The following is a 19,568-nucleotide window of genomic DNA, read 5'->3' on the forward strand; positions in this document are numbered from 1 at the left end:
AGGAGTGCGGGCTTCAGGGTAGGGAGGGGGATTTGGGGAATTGAATAGACGAGCATGGTGCCTGGACACCAACAAAGCCTAATACCTGTAGTTGTCTGGATACCAGGGATGCTAGTACCTGTGGTTGCCTGGATACTATTAAGGCCCAGTACATGTGGTTGCCTAGATACCGGTTGCCTTGACACCATTGAGGCTTAGTGCCTGTGGTTGCCTGGGTACCAGTGATGCCTAGTACTTGTGGTTGCCTGGATACCAATGTAGCCTAGCACCTGTGGTTGTCTGGATACCGGCGATGGTTAGTACCTGTGGTTGCCTGGATACCAGTAATGCCAAATACCTGTGTTTGCCTGGATACCAATAATGCCTAGTACTTGTGGTTGCCTGGATACCGGTGATGCCTAGTACCTGTGGTTGCCTGGATACCGGTAATGCCTAGTACTTATGGTTGCCTGGATACCGGTGATGCCTAGTACTTGTGGTTGCCTGGATACCAATGAAGCTTTGCACCTGTGGTTGCTTGGATACCGGTGATGCTTAGTACCTGTAGTTGCCTGGATACCAGTAATGCCAAATACCTGTGTTTGCCTGGATACCAATAATGCCTAGTACTTGTGGTTGCCTGGATACCGGTGATGCCTAGTACCTGTGGTTGCCTGGATACCGGTAATGCCTAGTACTTATGGTTGCCTGGATACCGGTGATGCCTAGTACTTGTGGTTGCCTGGATACCAATGAAGCTTTGCACCTGTGGTTGCTTGGATACCGGTGATGCTTAGTACCTGTAGTTGCCTGGATACCAGTAATGCCTAGTACCTGTGGTTGCCTGGATACCAATAATGCCTAGTACTTGTGGTTGCCTGGATACCGGTAATGCCTAGTACCTGTGGTTGCCTGGATACCAGTAATGCCTAGTTCCTGTGGTTGCCTGGATACCGGTGATGCCTAGTACCTGGTTGCCTGGATACCGGTGATGCCTAGTACCTGTGGTTGCCTGGATACCGGTGATGCCTAATGCTTGTGGTTGTTGGTGTGAAGGGTCCAATTTTTAGACATAACCATATGCTTAACCCCTTAGTGAGCGCCATGCTGCCTTTTCACGGCAGTCACTAATGGGCTTTATTGTGATGCATACGCCTTTTAACGGCGGATGCATTGGAATAAACTGCAGCCCCCCTGCGGCGGCATAGCGGGGGATCAGCTGTCAATGTGACAGCTGACTCCCCCCCCCCCCCCTTCAAACTACCCGGATCGTAGGATCCTCCGCTGCGGGTAGTTTAACCCGTCAATGTCGCTGTCAAATCATAACAGCGGCATCTAACGGGTTCCTGTGGGTCCCAGTCGGTCCGGTCCCCCGATGTCTCCATGGTGATCCCGGGGGCCTAATGAAGGTCCCCGGGATCACCATGGAGATGCCTCATGCTGACATGGCTGTGCTGAATGCCTGTCAACATGATGCATAATACAATACACTGTACTACAGAAGTACACTAATGTACACTAGTGTAAAATTAAAAACAAAAAGTAAAAAAAAGTGTGCACCAAACACAAAACATCCCCCCCAACCCCCCCCCCCCCCATAATAAAAATGCATTACATTCCCTATACATAATGAAACGTTACATACAACAGATCAAAAACAAAAATCCTATACATATTTGGTATCGCCACGTCCGTAACGACCCAATCTATAAAACAATATCAATAATTATATCGCACGACACGCTGTAAAAAAAAAAAGAAGAAAAAACAGTACCAAAGCTATTCTGTATTTTATCAATCCGCTTTAGAAAATACGTCATAAAAGAGATCAAAAAGACATATATATGTAAAACTTGGTATCAGTAGAAACTACAGATCTTCCCGCAAAAAATAAGACCAAAAAGAGCGCTGTCGCGCAAAAGATAAAAACGCTATGGATCTTGCAATGTGGTGACAAAGTTTTTGTGGGTTTTTGCTAGGACGATAGTTTCTATTGCGCCAAAGTGGTAATAGTTAAAAAAAAAGTACACAAATTTGGTATCACTGTAACCATAGTGACCCAGAGAATAGGTTTATTATGGTATTAGTGACTGCCGATACGGATTTTTACGGTAGTCACTAATGGGTTCTATTCTCCTGCCATCAGCTTTTTACAGCGATGGCGTAAAATAGTGCAGCGGCACCGGTAAGGCCCACAGTCCCCTTCTCTTAGCTAACGGAGGTAGCTGAGAGGTTGCGGTAGAGTGTGAGGTCAGTCCCGGCCGGTCCCTGTAACGGGGATGCTGTTATTAACAGTATAACTGCAGCCAGCGGTAACGGGCATTGCCGTCTCAGCTGAGCGCTTTCATCTCTTCTCACCGTGAATCCACGGTGAGAGGAGATGAAAACATGTCCCGCACACCCCCCCTACTCCCCAGGATTAACCCTAGTGACCCAGTCACTGACCTTCCCCTCCCTGGGCGGCCATGTGATTCAAGATGGCCACCGCCATCACTGTGAACAGACTCTGTTCACAGTGATAGATTCCTAAAAATGACTAAAGTCCCATTCTCTCCACCACCAAAGGTGGCAGAGATTATGGAGCAATGATGGGGGACCACCCGGAGTGGTCCCGGTACAAGCGATCAGTGGTATATACTATATACCGCTGATCGCTTGTTCAAAATGCTGACAACACTTTTTATCCCCTGTCACCAAAATCAAGTGCCCCGGATTACCTGTAACCACCCCAGATTACTCATAACCACTCCAGTTTACCTGTAACCACCCCAGATTACCTGTAACCACCCCGGATTACTCATAACCACTCCGGATTACTCAAAACCACTCCAGTTTACATGTAACCGCTCAGATTACCTATCACCACCTCAGATTGCCCGTTACCACCCCAGATTGCTTGTCACCACCCCAGATAGCCAGTGAACACCCCCAGATTGCCCGTGACCACCCCCAGATTGCCCGTCACCACCCCAGATAGCCAGTAAACACCCCCAGATTGCCCATAACCAACCCAGATAGCCAGTAAATACCCCTATATTGCCTGTAACCACCCCAGATTGCCACAGACTGCTTGTAACCACCACAAATTGCCCGTAACCACCCTAGATTGCCACAGACTGCTGGTAACCACCCCAGATTGCCGTTAACCATCCCAGATTGCCCGTCACCACCCCAGATTGCCCGTGAGCACCCCCAGATTGCCCGTCACCACCCCAGATAGCCAGTAAACACCCCTAGATTGCCCATAACCACCCCAGATATCCAGTAAACACCCCCAAATTGCAAGTAACCAACCCAGATTGCCAGTACACACCCCTAGATTGCCCATAACCACCCCAGATAGCCAGTAAACACCCCTAGATTGCCCATAACCACCCCAGATATCCAGTAAACACCCCCAGATTGTCCGTAACCACCTCAGATAGCCAGTAAACACCCCCAAATTGCAAGTAACCAACCCAGATTGCCGGTAACCACCCCAGATTGCCCGTTACCACCCCAGAATGCCACAGACTGTCCGTAAGCACCCCAGATTGCCCATGACCACACCAGATCCGGGGTGGTGACAGGCAAATGCCCCAAGATTGCCACTTACCACCCCAGATAGCCAGTAAACACCAAAATGACACTCCTTTCCTTTTGAGCCCTGCTGTGTGCCCATACAGTGGTTTATGCCCACATATGAGGTACCGTTGTACTGAGGAGAACCTCTGTTACAAATTTTGAGGTGAGTATTCTCCCCTGTTCCTCATGAAATTGAGAAATTTCAAACTAAACTAACATATTATTGGAATAATTAAATTTTTTCACTTTTACGGTCTAGTTTTAAATACTTTCCTCTAATACCTGTGTGGTCAAAATGCTCACCACACCCCAAGATGAATTCTTTGAGGGGTGTACTTTCCAAAATGGGGTGACTTTTGGGGTGGTCTATTCTGCTGACAGTACAGGGGCACTGCAAACGCACCTGGCGCTCAGAAACTTCTTCAGCAAAATCTGAACTGGAAATGCTAATAGGTGCTCCTTCCCTTCTGAGCCCCGCTGTGTGCCTATACAGTGGTTTATGCCCACATATAGGGTACCATTGTACTCAGAAGAACCTGCGTTACAAATTTTGGAGTGCGTTTTCTCTCATGTTGCTTGTGAAAATGAGATACTTTAATCTAAACAAATATATTATTGGAAATTTTGTATTTTCCTTTTTTTTTCCGGCCTAATGGTGAATACTTTCCTCCAGCCCCTGTAGGGTCAAAATGCTCATTATACCCCTAGATTAATTCTTTAAGGTGTGTAGTTTCCTAAATGGGGTCACGTATGGGGGTTTCCAGTATATAAGCCTCCTAAATCCACTAAAAAAAAGAACTGGTCCTTAAAAAAAATTAGTTTGTGAAATTTCATGAAAACTTGATATTTTACTGATACATATCTAAGCCCCGTAACACCCTAAAAAGTGAAATATGTTTACGAAATGAAGCCAGAATAAAGAGGACATATTGATAATGTGACTTCGTAATTAATTTATGTCATGTGTCTTTCTTTTTTTAGAAGTAGAGAATTTCAAAGTTCGTAAAGTGCAAATTTTTAACATTTTTCACGATATTTTGATGTTTTTCACAAAAAAAAAACCACACAAGACAGTGACCAAATTTTGTCACTAACACAAAGTACCATATGTGACGAAAAAACAGTCTCAGAATTACTAGCATACGTTAAAGCATCACTGAGCGATAAGCGCATAAAGTGAGACAGGTCAGATTTTGAAAAATGAGCCTGGTCAACAAGGCCCAAATAGGCTCGGTCCCTAAGGGGTTAAATGTTTTTTTAATTTTATTATTACCCCCAGAAATCGCAAGAAAATATAATTTTTTTCAAAGGAGCAAAAAACAAGTTTCCACTGCTCCCACAATGATCCGCTCCAATCCCCAGGAGTCCAGCTCTTGGCCTCAGCAGACATATAGTAGTAGTGATGGGGCGGTGGTGTTCAGCCCTAATGACAGCCGTGTAAATATGATAGGTGCATACATTATACAGAGATAATGGACTGTGTGTAACACACCTACTGTTTGGAGCACCGACCCCTGCATTTATGGGATATACTAGAAGATCCCCCCTTATGCTTCTGTGGGGTAATAGTAGGGTAATTTTTAATAATCCAAAAAGCACCCAATGATGGAAGAATATACATAGTAGATAGCAGCTAGATGGCTCCTTGGGCAATACAGGCAGTGCATTAATACAGATCTATTTCTCTGTTTTAATAGAGGGACAGGGGGGCATGGGTGAGAGGTAGAACCCATCACTCCCACCATCTATATATTCCCTGTCCCCCTTCTTATCAGTATACGCTCCAACATAGGGCTGGACGCAGCTGATTGTGACCGTATAGGATATAGTTGTATTGTACAGTGAGACATAGAAATGATGAATAGATTAGTCTGGTTATATCTACACTTACACCTAGCTTCTTCTTTCTTCACTTTTTTAGTGTCAACAGAATTTGAAAATATGGAACCTTAACCTCAGAATATATCCTGGAAGAAAGTATCTCTGAAAATGGTGCGAGGTAAGCCATTCATTATGTGGTCATGCTTTATGACTGTGGGTCACGTCTTGTATATTACTTGCCCATTTAGGGTAGATGGTTGGGTTTTACTTTGGTTAGGAGGAGATTGTGTGACTACATGCAGGCGGTACAATTATGTGTGGGAGGGAGTCCCTGTCACCAGTGGGGGGATGTTGGTGACAACGCAACCCCACGCACTATGTCTGGTTTGGGGTCGGTCCACACTCATGTAACTCATGCGTGGTCATGGCTTGTCCATTCAAAGAAGTGAGGATAGCCCCTGTTAGTTCAGGATATATAACCTTCCCTGCATATATAGACAGCAGGGGTCTTATAAGGGTTTCCTGTATATTCTCCCTTACTTATAAATATTGACATGTTATGGTAAAGCGTAATATTATACCACAATATGGTGGTACATTTCATCCATAGTGTATAAACTGTACATACTGTACATGAGAACAAATGGAAGGAGCATAGAGGCCGACACGGTCGATTATTTTATTCTTATGGTGCCGCAGACAACGTTATACTCACCTGAAATCGTACCATCCCCTGCATGTGTGAATGGACACTGAAACACATAAGACATTTTCCCTTACCTGTCATGTCGCCCGATAAGGTGGAGATCTAGTGCACATGTCCACTGTTCCACAATGCCAGAGCTGTATATGGCTGTAGCGCCAATTCCAGACGTTGACTACACGCAGAGGTGGTTTGCAGGAATGACTACTCTATTATACTTTGTATATGTATTAAAGGGGAACTCCAGCGGGGGAGAAAAAAATCTTTCAAATCAACTGGTGCAAGAAAGTGCCAGAGATTTGTAATTTAATTCTATTTAAAAAACCTCAAGTCTTTCAGTACTTTTAATTACATAAGCTTATATATATTTATATATATATATATATATATAATATATATATATTATATATATATATATATATATATATATCACACCACATTGGTATCATACACTAACTATTCTTACATATATGAGTGCTTGTATAGTGGTAGTTTACAGATCCTACATAGAGCTGGTATCTGACCACTGTTTATCAGTGTGTTTGCATATATTAGTGCTTGTATAGTGCTAGTGTACAGAGCTTATGTAAACATTGTATCTGACCACTCTATGGCGGCATTATTGATTATATATGTGCTTGTATAGTAGTAGTACATACATGATCACGTCATTAGGTAAATCCTAGCTATTTTATTTTTCTTGTATTGTTCCTAGTGTAATTTACAAATGAATATGAGTAGTGATAGACGGCTCCATCCTAGGTGTTGTGTGACATTGTGTATTTTCCCGCCATATGGCAGGGGTCAGGGCCGGACTGGGACTTAATATCAGCCCTGGCATGTAAAAGCACCCAAGCCCACTTACCGTACGGGGAAAGTTTTATGATAAAATGTCACTGCAGCACAGACACTACTAAGGTCCCTATATACTATATAATCATGTTAGACATACCGGGAGCTACAATTCTCAGCAGTTCCTGAAGGTCTATAGCTATCAGGGCATGCTGGAAGTTGTAGTTCACAAGTGGTGGAGTTGGGTGTTAGATTTTTTATTCATGTAAAATGAATACCCCTGAACTATGTAACACCCAACCCCATATATTGTGAACTACAACGCCTATCATGCCCTGACAGCTATAGACCTTCAGGGACTGCTGGGAGCTCTAGTTCTCTCAACAAAGTAGATAATTCAGGGGAATTCATTTTACCTTAATTAAAAAAATGTATTTTGTTGGGAAAACTACAACTACAGTTCCTGAAGGTCTATAGCTGCCAGGGTAGTTCACAATCTATGGGGTTAGGTGTTACATAGTTCTGGGGTTTTCATTTTACATGAATAAAAAATGGAACTCCCAACCCCATAGATTGGAAACTACAACTCCGAGCATGCCCTGACAGCTATAGACTAAGGGCCAGTTCACACAGAGTAAAACTGGCAAATTTTCAGCCGCGGAATCACTCCAGCCTCCGTACCATACTGGAAGTCTATGGGAGGCTCCTCTCTCCGCGTGGAAGAATGGACACGAGCCTCCTATAGACTGGCAGTAGGGCACGGAGGCTGGCGGGATTCCGCAGCAGAATTTCGGCAGCCTTACAGGAACTGCTGGGAGTTATAGTTCTCCCTACAAAATACATTTTAATTTTGTAGGGAAAACTACAACTCCCAGCAGTTCCTGAAGGTTTATAGCTGTCAGGGCATGCTTGGACACATATATACATATATATATATATATATATATATATATATATATATATATATAACCCTTACATTATAGATGCTCCCCACTGTGTACTACCCCTTATAGATGCCTTCTCTGTGTATTCCACCTTATAGATGCCCCCTCTGTGTATTCCCTCTTATAGATGACCCCCCTGTATTGTCCCCCTTATAAATGACCCCAATGTGTTGTCCCCCTTATAAATGGCCCTACTGTGTTCTCCATCCTCCTTATAGATGCCCCCCCTTTGTTGCCCCCTTTATTTTGCCCCCCTTATTGCCCCCCTTATAGATGCCCCCCCCCCCGTGTTGTCCCCCTTATAGATGGCACCCTTATGTTGTCCCTCTTATAGATGGCCCCCCTGTGTTGTCCCCATTATAGATGGGCCCCCATCTTTTCCCTCTTATAGATGGCCCCCCTGTGTTGTCCCCCTTATAGATGGCAGTCCTTGTGTTGTCCCCCTTATAGATGGCAGTCCTTGTGTTGTCCCCCTTATAGATGGCCCCCGTGTTGTCCCCCTTATAGATGTCCTCCTGTATTGTCCCCTTTATAGATGGCCCCCCTGTGTCGTCCCCCCTTGTAGATGGCCCCCCTGTGTTGTCCCCCTTGTAGATGGCCCCTCTGTTGTGCAAAGCAGATAAATAGAACAAATTCACCTAACAACTTGCTCCCCCATCGCAGTTCTCTTCTCCTCTTCTTCCCCTCCTGATACGCAGCTCCCTGGTGGTGTCATGGAGATTCCCAGCAGCGCAGGTATCAGAGAGCTCAGTGTGCAACGGGGCTGGTACTTCCGGCACAGGGAGTCTCTCTAACACGCGCTCCCTGTTCCGGAAGTCCCGGATGCCAGCGCACACTGAGCTCTCTGGTGCCCCGGGCACCCCCAGGGGGCTCAGCCGGGGGCTAGACTGCCCCCTGTGACCGCAAGCAAAACACTGCTTGGGGTCACAAGAGAGGATGTCGGCCCCTCTGCCATTTGCCAGAGATGACCTTTGACCAGTCAGGCCCTAGCAGTGATTATATTGAATATGAGCTGCTGGGATTTCATTGCCAGGCCTGCTTTTTAGTCCCAGTCCATCCCTGTTCCCAGTTCTCAATAAGTCCCGTACGCTAGGTTCCATACCTACTCTAACTTAGGGCTTATTCGGAATTAGAATAAACACAGCTACTTTCCTGCAAAAACAGCACCACTCCTATCCTCAGGTTATTTGTGGTATTACAATTCAGCTCCATTCACTTGAATAGAACTGAGCTGCTCAACCTGACCCACCTGAGGACAGAAGAGGGTCTGTTTCTCGACCAAAGCGGCCATGTTTTTCTAAGCCTGAATAACACTTTAATTGCCTTCTGACATAAGTCGCTCACCTTCAAGCACTGCACTTGTCTGGATATTCTGATATCTATCCATTGAGTTTTTAGTATAAGGAAAAGAAGTAGATTTCCAGCCCTTTCTACTGGGTGCCTTACTTAGTCTGGCCTCTCCCCTTTGACCTGTCTGGCACGGGAGACCCCACCAGGAGCATTAACTCCAGGCAGCTTAGCTCAATGGATCACTAGGGCATGCAAGCTCCCTCACCACGTCAAGGTGAAGGCACAAAGAGGGAGCCCTCCCACCCTCTATCCACAAAGCTCTACGAAGTCTTACGGAGCTTGTGCACCACCAAAATCTGGTGGTTTTGGTCCAGTCCAGTTATTATTGTCAAATCCGGTAAATAAAGTCCGGTAAAAATTTTAAGTCCACTTAGGGGACTATAACATGTATCTATTAAATTTACTAACACGGATCATTGCTATTCCATAGCCTAGAATTGATCAGTGTTCTCTGCGATCATTGCATAGATCCTGCCTGTGCAGACTCTTTGCACTGATCGCCCATCTAACTGCCGTGAGGAAGGTAAGTGACCTCCAGCAGACAGAAAAAACTATCGGAACCCCTGCATCGGGTTCCTGTGACTGTCCCTGTCAGACAGTGACAGGAGCATACATTTAATTTCTGCGATCGTGGCATTGAAAGGGTTAACGGCAGGTCCGTGACCGCCCATTATTAACAGTGAGGACCCAGCTACTCATAGCAGCTGGTCCTCACTCTCTATGAAGCAAGCTCAGCTTCTAAACTCCCTTTATAGAGCCCCTGCAGACCATGGGGTAAATGTATGCCGTGTGCCATCTGGGCCATAACTTTCATGGCATACATTTACGTCCATTGAAAAAAAGACAAATTTGGTCAGCTCTCCTAGAACACCATTCACACTAGGCAGGTCCGCGTTGCTATGGCTGAAATTGTAAACACAAAAACACAGAAAAATGCAACAGCTCACCGCAATGGCAAGATGTAGACCCACTACAGACATGAAAATGGTTAAAAGAAGCCCCCCTCCCCCAACTGCTAAAAAAATTTCCCACAAAAATAATGAGGCTCTCGGTTACCTTTTGCAAACAGTGTAAACCACCCCACCACGATAAGATAGCCTCATGCACGGGGCGGACCCTACACTGTACTATGGCCTCTCCATGGTGTATAATACGCCTATGCTCTGGGCATAGCAACGCGCTCCTGCCTAGTGTGAATGGTGTTCTAGGAGAGCTGACCAAATTTGTCTTTTTTTCTTTGTTCCAGATGGGGTGAGTGGCTGCCTCTACTTGTTTGTGCACTCCACCCATTCCACCCAGGTGGTGCAATTATTTTTGCAGGTATAAGATGGATCTTGCATGCCCAGAGAATAGGCGTATTATACGCCATAGTACAGTGTAGGGTCCAACCCAAGCATGAGGCTACCTTATCGGGGTGATTTACACTGATTGCAAATGGTAACCAAAAGCCTCATTATTTTTGTGGGAGTTTTTTTTTTAGCAGTTGGGAGGGGGGCTGCTTTTAACTATTTTCATGTCTGTAGTGGGTCTACATCTTGCCATTACGGTAAGCTGTTGCATTTTTCCGTGTTTACATTTATGTCCATTGTCGTTAAAGTGACTGTACCACCAGGCCCAGGCAGAAGCACTGGAGGCGGGCCGACCCACCCTTAGTGGGAAGAAACCCCAGCCCCTCTATGATATGACTCCATTAGAATCAATGGAACCCTATCATAGAGGGGCTAGGGTTTCCTCCCACTAAGGGTGGGTCGGCCCGCCTCGGCCTGGTGGTACAGTCACTTTAACCCCTTAGTGACCGCCGCACGTATTTTAACGGCGGCCACTAATGGGCTTTGTTCCGATGTGTACGCCTTTTAACGTTGGACTCATCGGAATAAATCACCGACTGGCGGCGGCAGCAGTGCGGGGTATCAGCGGTCAGTGTGTAATCTAAGTGTTACACTAGTGTACAGTAATGTACACTAGTGTAAAAGTAAAAAAAAGTGCACCAATTACAATCCCCCAATCACTATTGCCAGCACAGCTGAACGCTTTCATCTTCTCTCACCGTGAATCCACAGTGAGAGGAGATGAATACATGCTCCCCCCTGTCCCTCCCGGAATAGCCTTCGTGTTCACAGTGATTAATTCCTTAAAGGGGTAGTTCACCAAAACATTTTTTCTTTCAAATCAACTGCTGCCATGAAGTGCCAGAGATTTGTAATTTACTTCTATTAAAAAATCTCAAGCCTTCCAGTACTTATCAGCTGCTGTATGCCCAACAGGAAGTTGTATTTCCAGTCTGGAGAGCAGGAGAGGTTTTCTATGGGGATTTGCTCCTGCTTTGGACAGTTCCTGACATGGACAGAGGAGGCAACAGAGAGCACTGGGTCAGACAGGAAAGAAAACACCACTTCCTGCTGGACACACAGCAGCTGATAAGTACTGGAAGACTTAAGATTTTTTAATAGAAGTGAATTACAAATCTCTGGCACTTTATGGCACCAGTTAATTTGAAAGAAATTTTTTTTTGATGGACTACCCCTTTAAGGTATAAAAACACTTGCCGTATCCGCAGTGAGTTTGTCCGCAGCCCGCCCAGTTAACCCCCCGGCCGCCGGAGACTATACGTCACCTGATCCCGACTCGGGCTTCCTTCGCTGATTCCCGGCACGTCCCGCTTGGCCAATCAGTATGCTGCCCCGCCACAGCGCACTGATTGGCTGAGCGGGCCGTGAAGACGTTGGGAGCCCCGAAGCAAGCCGGAGGAAGCCGGGATCAGGTGACGTATAGTCTCCGGTGGCCAGGGGGTTAACGGGGCGGGCAGCCGGCAAACTCGCAGCAGGGATGTACATCCCTGCTGCGAGTTTGTCTGCCATTGAGTACACAGGGCACGAGTCTCGCTGTGGATACAGCAAGTGTGTTTGTACCGTTAAGAAAAGATCAAACTCTCATTCTTTCCACCACCAGAGGTGGAGGAGAGCATGGGGCAATGATCGGGGACTAGCCGATGTGGTCCTGGTACAAGTGATGAGCGATATAGACCACTGATCACTTGTTCCAAATGCTGCCGGCAATTTTTATCCCCGTCACCATAAATCATTGGTGACGGGATAAAAAGTCAAGTGCCCCAGATTACCTGTAACCACCTCGCATTACCTGTAACCACTCCGCATTACCTGTAACCACCTCGCATTACCTGTAACCACTCCGCATTACCTGTAACCACCCCAGATTACCTGTAACCACCCTGCATTACCAGTAACCACCCCAGATTACCTGTAACCACTCCGCATTACCTGTAACCACCCCAGATTACCTGTAACCACCCTGCATTACCAGTAACCACCCCAGATTACCTGCAACCACCCCGGATTACCTGCAACCACCCCGCATTACCCCGTATTACCTGTAACCACCCCGGATTACCTGTAACCACCTCAGATTACCTGTAACCACCCCAGATTACCTGTAACCACTCCGCATTACCTGTAACCACTCCGCATTACCTGTAACCACTCCGCATTACCTGTAACCACCTCGGATTGCCTGTAACCACCTCGGATTACCTGTAACCACCCCATATTACCTGTAACCACCTCAGATTACCTGTAACCACTCCGCATTACCTATAACCACTCCGCATTACCTGTAACCACCCCGGATTACCTGTAACCACCTCGGATTACCTCTAACCACCCCATATTACCTGTAACCACCCCAGATTACCTGTAACCACTCCGCATTACCTGTAACCACCCCAGATTACCTGTAACTACTCCGTATTACCTGTAACCACTCCGCATTACCTGTAACCACCCTATATTACCTGTAACCACCCCGGATTACCTGTAACCACCCCAGATTACCTGTAACCACCCCAGATTACCTGTAACCACTCCGCATTACCTGTAACCACTCCGCATTACCTGTAACCACCTCGGATTACCTGTAACCACCTCGGATTACCTGTAACCACCCCATATTACCTGTAACCACCCCAGATTACCTGTAACCACTCCGCATTACCTGTAACCACTCCGCATTACCTGTAACCACCCCGGATTACCTGTAACCACCTCGGATTACCTGTAACCACCCCATATTACCTGTAACCACCCCAGATTACCTGTAACCACTCCGCATTACCTGTAACCACCCCAGATTACCTGTAACCACTCCGTATTACCTGTAACCACTCCGCATTACCTGTAACCACCCTATATTACCTGTAACCACCCCGGATTACCTGTAACCACCCCAGATTACCTGTAACCACTCCGCATTACCTGTAACCACTCCGCATTACCTGTAACCACCTCGGATTACCTGTAACCACCTCGGATTACCTGTAACCACCCCATATTACCTGTAACCACCCCAGATTACCTGTAACCACTCCGCATTACCTGTAACCACTCCGCATTACCTGTAACCACCCCAGATTACCTGTAACCACTCCATATTACCTGTAACCACTCCGCATTACCTGTAACCACCCCATATTACCTGTAACCACCCCAGATTATTCATAACCACTCCAGTTTACCTGTAACCGCTCAGATTACCCGTTAACACCCCAGATAGCCAGTAAACACCCCCAGATTGCCTGTAACCACCCCAGATTTCCACAGGCTGCCCATAACCACTACAGATTGCCCCAGGTTGCCCGTAACCACCCCAGATTGCCCATAACCCCCCCCCCCAGGTTGCCTGTAACTCCTGCCCCAGATTGACCATCACCACCCCAGTTTGCCTGTGACCCCCCCAGATTGACCATCACCACCCCAGATAGCCAGTAAACACCCCCAGATTGTCCGTTACCTCCCCAGATAGCCAGTAAACACCCCCAGATAGCCAGTAAACACCCCCAGATTGCCCGTAACCACCCCAGATAGCCAGTAAACACCCCCAGATTGCCCATAAAGACCCCAGATTGCCACAGACTGCCTGTGCCACCCTAGATTGCCCATAAACACCCCAGATTGCCCGTCACCACCCCAGATAGCAAGTAAACACTCCCAGGTTGCCCGTCACCACCCCAGATTACCTGTAATCTCATTTAAAAAAAATTTTTTTAGTAACTGCGCTATTCTAATAACCGATACTAGCTGCGGTTTTGCTCCAGCAAAATGACACTCCTTTCCTTCTGAGCCCCGCTGTGTGTCCATACAATGGTTTATACCCACATATGGGGTATTGTTGTACAGATTTTGGGTTGCGTTTTCTCTCCCATTCCTTGTAAAGTTGAGAAATTTCAAACTAAACAAACATATTATTGGAAAAATTCTAGTTTTTCATTTTTACTGTCAAATTTTGAATACTTTCCTCAAATACCTGTGGGGTTAAAATGCTCACTGCACCCCAAGATGACTTCTTTGAGGGGTTCACTTTCCAAAGTGGGGTGACCTATGGGGGGGTTTCTCTTCTGCGGACACTACAGGGACACTTCAAACGCACCTGGCGCTCAGAAACTTCTACAGCAAAATCTGCACTGAAAATGCTAATTGGCGCTCCTTCCCTTCTGAGCCCTGCTGTGTGCCCATACAGTGGTTTATGCCCACATTTGGGGTACCTTTCTACTCGGGAGAACCTGGGGTGCCTTTTCTCTCCTGTTCCTTGTGAAATTGAGAAATTTCAAACTAAACAAAAATATTATTGGAGAAATTCAAGTTTTTCATTTTTACTGTCTAATTTTGAATACTTTTCTCTAATACCTGTGGGGTCAAAATGCTCACCGCTCACCAAGATGTATTCTTTGAGGGGTGTACTTTCCAAAATGGGGTGACTTTTGAGGGGGGTTCACTTCGCTGGCACCTTCACCTGGCGCCTGAAAACTTGTACAGCAAAATCTGCACAGAAAATGCTAATTGGCGCTCCTTCCCTTCTGAGCCCCGCTGTGTGCCCATACAGTGGTTTACTCCCACATATGGGGTACCATTGTACTCAGGAGAACCTTCCTTACAAGTTTTGGGGTACTTTTTCTCTCCTGTTGCTTGTAAAAATGAGATACTTTTATCTGAACAAACATATTATTTGAAAATTTCTATTTTCCATTTTTTTCCGGTCTAATTGTACTTTCCTCCAGCCCCTGTAGGGTTAAAATGCTCATTATACCCCTAGATTAATTATTTAAGGTGTCTTGTTTCCAAAATGGGGTCACTTATGGGGGTTTCCAGTATACAAGCCTCCTAAATCAACTTAAAAATAGAACTGGTCCCTAAAAAAATCAGTTTTGGAAATTTCATGAAAATGTGATAATTTGCTGATACATTTCTAAGCCCCGTAACACCCTAAAAAAGTAAAATATGTTTACGAAATGAAGCCAGAATAAAGAGGACATATTGATAATGTGACCTAGTAACTAGTTTATGTCATACGACTTTCTTTTTATAGAAGTAGAGAATTTCAAAGTTTGTAAAGCGCAAATTTTTCATGATATTTTTATGTTTTTCACAAAAAACACGCAAGATAGTGACCAAATTTTGCCACTAACACAAAGTGCCATATGTGACAAAAAAACAATCTCAGAATTGTATGTTAAAGCATCACTGAGCTATAAGCGCATAAAGTGAGACAGGTCAGATTTTGAAAAATGAGCCTGGTCATTAAGGTCCAAATAGGCTTGGTCCCTAAGGGGTTAAATGTCCCGTCTCTGACTCCAGCTTTAAAAAAAAATCTTTAAAAATGTTATAATTGAATTTTCCTGTTAATTTTATAAGTGTTCCTCATTAATATGTGTTATGTTTTATCAATCTAAGCCCCTTATTTATTAAAATCCTTTCTCACATACATTATGAGATCATAATAAAGAAGTCCTATTGACCCACCCCCATGCCCCCACAGTGCAGTGTCACAGCTCATGGTCCCCGTCGGGCTCCCAAACCTGTTATGTTACGGCCCCACTCTGAAATACCCACTGAGCCAATCAGTGAGTGAGGCGGGACACAGCTGTAGTCACTGACTGGCAAAGTGGGTAGTTCACTGCACACAGGAGAATCTGCATTATATCTTTGCCCTATTCCCTCACAAATCGGCCCAGGATCATGTAGGACATTAGAAAGAAGCTGTTGAGCCAGTTCTACTTTACACCAGTGTGATAAATAACTCCCCTGGCGTCTGATTGGCCATTTATGAAGGACGTAGAGTCGGAGCTGCGTCTAACCGACCCCACAGCCCTGGTTAAAACGTAACTTTTATTGATATGTATTAATAGTGCGATTGTAATGGTAATTAAAACTAGGGACCTTAGATATGACCACAGTCTTAGTTTATAATATTCAGACTATGGAGATTTACTTTTTAATCAACTTCTAGATGTTAGATCATTCACTATTTTGAGGGTCCACAGGAATGTAATAAGTTTAATATTTCTCTTTTGAGGTGTCACTACGAGCGCTAAGCACCAAGAACTAAGCACTAAGAAACACTGTCATCATGCCATATCGGTATTTGTCAGCTGAAGAAATGGGATATGCACTATCATTGCTACTTAGTGAATCTATGTACATTATTTACAGTTGTATTAAAGAGGTATTTCAGTTCTGTTCTGAATAGACCCCTGGGTCAGCACATCCTATAGGAATGAATAGAACCTGCGGGGTGCGATACGATGATTGTTGGGGGGGGGGGTTCAGGGGTTAGACCTTAAACTTCATCTCCTTAAAGGGGTACTCCGGCGGGGGGGGGGGGGGGGGGCATTTTTTTCCTGGGACCGGGGAGGAGGTGGCTGAGGGAAACTACGTCCACTCACCTTCCCAGTTCCAGCGGCGGGTCCCCGGTGCCCGGTCGCTTCCTGGTGTCTGACGCGGGCCCTAGACGATACGTCTCAGGTCTGCTCAGCCAGTCAGTGACAGAGGCGGGATCTGAGCGGACTTGAAACGGATCCCGCCTCCGTCACTGACGGGCCCACTGTCTCGGGCCCGCGTCAGACACCAGACACCAGACCCCCCCCCCCCCCCCCCGCAGGACTACCCCTTTAATTTTTCTCGAAATACCCTTTTAATACCTAGTCAGTATTAAGCAGACTCCAAAAGAACAAAATTTAGTTAAAGGTGAAGCCTTCGTTCAGGGACTCAGACAGTGTAGTCTGTATATTTCTCTTTTAAAAGGAGGCTATCTAAGTTTCCACCTCGAGGGCCAAGTTTTCTTTTTCTCAAACCACAATGTGTTAACATCATTGTAATAGAAAAGCCTCTAACATGGCGTACTAGTGCCGTATCTGTCCCCGTTTTAACTTTGCTAATGTGCTTGCATATGTCTCGGCGTAACTCCTGAATGGTTTTCCTTACATATATTTTGGGGCAGGGGCACATTGCCATGTAGATGGCTCCTTTGCTTTTGCAGTTCACCTGGTCAATTAGTTTGATTGTTCTGCCATTTGCTGGGCTCAAAAATTCATTTCTATGGGGTAGAAAGAAAAGGAAAACTGTCCACAGAGGTGCCTTCCCTTTACTGTAAGAGTAGTGGTGTTCCTTCTACTTTTGTTGGTAAAATAGCTGTGGACTAAACTGTCCTTGAGGTTGTCCAGAAAAAATTCACTTTTCCCCTATTCACAGGATAGAGGAAAAGTAGGAGGTCACGGGGGGGGTCTGACCTTTGTACTTCCCGCCGATCTCCATATCGGGCCTTGACGGCTCTGTTATGAATAGAGTTGCTTGTATGGCGTGCGACCTGCGGCTCAATTCATTCCTATTGAGCAATGGCAAGAGCCGAGTACGCCAGAAGAGCGTTGTACTTGGCTCTTTCCATCAACTCCATAGGAACAGCCAGTGGCCAATTTCAGAGGCAGCAACTCTTACAAAAGTGCCTTGTATAAATACTGTGACCGGATTGCAACCACTAAACTATCTCACAAGCTGCAACTGCAAAAGTGCCTTGTGCTTAAAGAGGATGTATCACCAGGTACATCCTCTTTAACCTGAACCCAGGGATCGAACGACGCCGTCTCGGGGAAGCGGTTGCCGCGGTCCGTTTTTCGGACCGCGGCCCAGTTCTCGTGCACAGCGCCGTTCTATGCACCAGAACCGGACGATGCTCAAGCACTGGAGGTAGGCCGGCCCGCCCCCAGTGGGAGGGATTTCCCACCCCTGTATGACACGGCTCCTTTAGAATGAATGGAGCCGCGTCATACAGGGGAGGGAATTCCCTCCCACTGGGGGCGGGCCGCCTTGCCCATGACGGCACCGTTCGATCCCTGGGTTCAGATTAAAGAGGACCTGGTGGTACATCCTCTTTAAAAGCAGCAAAAAGACAAATGTGCAAACCAGCAATCAGCAGCAATAAGGAGCTCCATACTTGCTTATAAGATCCCACTGCACTGCAAAAGAAATGTACCTTAGGCTGGGTTCACACTACGTTTTTGCAATCAGTTATTTTCATCCGATTTTTTGCAAAAAACTAAACAAAAAACAATGCATTTGTGTGCACCCGTTTTGAAACGTTTTTCCATTGACTTTCATTTTTTTTAAAAATGAATCCGTTAACTTCATTTTTGTGTCCGTTAAAAAAAAGGATTCTGTTTTTTTTTTATATATATATATATATATATATATAATGGAAGTCAATGAAAAACGGTTGCATCCGTTTTTTTCATCCGTTTTTTTTTTTTTTTTTTCCGTTTTTTCCAAAAATGCTTAATGCTTACACTGTCTGCATTGTTACTCTTATATGTTCACAGGCCCAAGTTGGGGAGCACAATACTTTGCCTTGCCCTGGGTGCTGACAACCCATAATGCACCGCTGCCCGGAAATATTGCTTTGTATTTAGCCGATACCTATTAGTTTAATAGTCCAGCCGATACCATCCACTAATGTTTCTCTCAGCTACAGGCACCATCGTACATGATGCGCTGACACTGTGTTGTGTGTGATGGCACACAGAGCTCCTGCATTAACAGACTTTGCCCTGTTTTAGCCCATGATTCCCATACGGTGAATCCGGCAGCCCTACCACAGCGCTGGCTCTGCCTCCATTACACTTGTCCACATGAAGAACCTTACCTCTTCCTACTCGCAGACAGGTACCGGGCTATCTCCCGCCCGCAGACAACACTGAAGGGTGTCATCCAGACCCATTCATTAAAGGTGAAGTCCCAGGACATTAAAAAAACCGAGGGGTGGGGAGTTGCGGAAACATAATAAACCGACTATACTTACCCTAGTCCACCATAGGGTCTCTGGGTCCATCTAACAGCCGCTGGGTTCTTGCAGCTCTTCCAGTTACAACGTCATGTGCCCGGCTGAGCAATTGCCCCTCAAGCCAGTCAGTGACTGGGGAAGGACACCGCTCAGCCTAGCCGTCAGGTTGCAGCTGGAAGTTCCAGGTACTTGACGTGCTTGGATTCCAGGAGAAAATAACAGCCAGGGCACAGCTCAGTGAGACGGGTACTGGTAAGTATACACCGTTTATTAAGTTCCTGCACCCCTGCCTGCCT

The 19,568-nt window shown here is 45.9% G+C and overlaps 1 protein-coding gene across 6 annotated transcripts in view; it reads left to right on the forward strand.

Annotated features, from left to right (window-relative positions):
* The window catches only part of ACTR10 (actin related protein 10), a 464,033-nt gene that overhangs the window by 394,537 nt on the left and 49,928 nt on the right, over nucleotides 1-19,568 (forward strand). For all 6 annotated transcript variants that reach the window (XM_069950794.1, XM_069950796.1, XM_069950795.1 and 3 more), the window contains one exon: nucleotides 5,465-5,542. The gene's annotated coding sequence lies outside the window, so the exon portion shown is untranslated. The remainder of the gene's footprint in view (nucleotides 1-5,464; nucleotides 5,543-19,568) is intronic.

The sequence above is a fragment of the Dendropsophus ebraccatus genome, chromosome 13, assembly GCF_027789765.1.
Source record: "Dendropsophus ebraccatus isolate aDenEbr1 chromosome 13, aDenEbr1.pat, whole genome shotgun sequence".
Lineage (NCBI taxonomy): Eukaryota > Metazoa > Chordata > Amphibia > Anura > Hylidae > Dendropsophus > Dendropsophus ebraccatus.